A 1,501-nucleotide genomic window follows, 5' to 3' on the forward strand; every position below is an offset into this window, starting at 1 on the left:
GCAGGCTCCCACTCCCTGAGGTATTTCTCCACCGCGGTGTCCCGGCCCGGCCGCGGGGAGCCCCGCTTCATCTCAGTGGGCTACGTGGATGACACGCAGTTCGTGCGGTTCGACACCGACAATCCAAATCCGAGGGAGGAGCCGCGGGCGCCGTGGATAAAGCAGGAGGGACCGGAGTATTGGGAGGAGCAGACGCGGAACGCCAAGGGCTCCGCACAGACTTTCCGAGTGGACCTGAAGACGATGCTCCGCTACTACAACCAGAGCGAGTCCGGTGAGCGACGCGGGCCCGGGACCAGGTCACGACCCCCATCCCCGCGGACGGGCCGGGGTCGCCCCGAGTCTCCAGGTCCGGGTGCAGCCGCGAGGCCGCGGGACCCCAGTCCCCCACCCGGGAAGAGCCCGCGGGAGATTTTAGGCGGTTTTACTTTCGGTTTCACCTGAGTCACTGCTGCTCTGGGGGCGGGGCGGGGCCAGGGTCACACAACATCCAGAGCATGTACGGCTGTGACGTGGGGCCTGACGGACGCCTCCTCCGCGGGTACTATCAGGGCTCCTACGACGGCGCGGATTACATCGCCCTGAACGAGGACCTGCGCTCCTGGACCGCGGCGGACACGGCGGTGCAGATCACCCGCCGCAAGTGGGAGGTGGCAGGTGTCGCGGAGCGAGAGAGGAGCTACCTGGAGGGCACGTACGTGGAGTGGCTGCACAAGTACCTAGAGATGGGGCAGGAGACGCTGCTGCGCGCAGGTACAGGGGCCGCGGGGCCTCCCCGATGTCCCCTCCGCTGGGGCTGGCTGCCCACGAGGAAGGGAAAATGGACTCTGGCAGAACAGCGCCCCTCGCACGGGTGGGAAGAGGGATCCGCCTCTATGCTCATATTCCTACTAGAGAGTGACTCACCTAGAGGGCGCTTTTCTTTAAAGGACACTGAGGAATCCAGTCTCCCGCTGGGATGCAGGCTGAGACCATCCCTGAAATAACCCACCAGCAGTTCCCTTTGACCCTGGCAGCCACCTTGTGACCCCTGACCTTCCCTCTCAGGCCTTGTTCACACTGAGAACATCTTTGGAGATCTGACTCCGGTTTGTTTTCCTTCACCCTCCACCTCAGTCAGGGGTGTGGTCCCCACCTTAGACCTGCAGCCTCCTACCCCCGCTCTCTCCTTGATTCCAGAACTTAAGGATCAGGAGGTCCCAAAGGCTAGACTGGTGTCTGGGTTTTGTGCTTCTTCCATCCAAACCAGTTGTCCTGTCCACCTCAGGATGGTCACATGGACGCAGGTTCAGTGCCCCTAAAGGTAAACTGAGCTATGGATTTTCTGATTCTTCTTCCTCAGAATCTCCCAAGACACACATGACCCGCCACCCCATCTCTGACCATGAGGTGACCCTGAGGTGCTGGGCCCTGGGCTTCTACCCTGCGGAGATCACCCTGACCTGGCAGCGTGATGGGGAGGACCACACCTAGGACACGGAGCTTGTGGACACCAGGCCTG

At 62.2% G+C, this 1,501-nt stretch overlaps 1 protein-coding gene and 1 pseudogene across 1 annotated transcript in view; one reads left to right on the forward strand and one right to left on the reverse strand.

Moving 5' to 3' along the window:
• Positions 1-1,501, reverse strand: part of LOC115295435 (class I histocompatibility antigen, Gogo-B*0103 alpha chain-like) — a 157,910-nt gene that overhangs the window by 78,783 nt on the left and 77,626 nt on the right. The window lies entirely within an intron of this gene.
• The window catches only part of LOC115295440, a 32,338-nt pseudogene that overhangs the window by 659 nt on the left and 30,178 nt on the right, over positions 1-1,501 (forward strand).

Source organism: Suricata suricatta, chromosome 7 (genome assembly GCF_006229205.1).
Source record: "Suricata suricatta isolate VVHF042 chromosome 7, meerkat_22Aug2017_6uvM2_HiC, whole genome shotgun sequence".
NCBI classification, from domain to species: Eukaryota; Metazoa; Chordata; class Mammalia; order Carnivora; family Herpestidae; genus Suricata; species Suricata suricatta.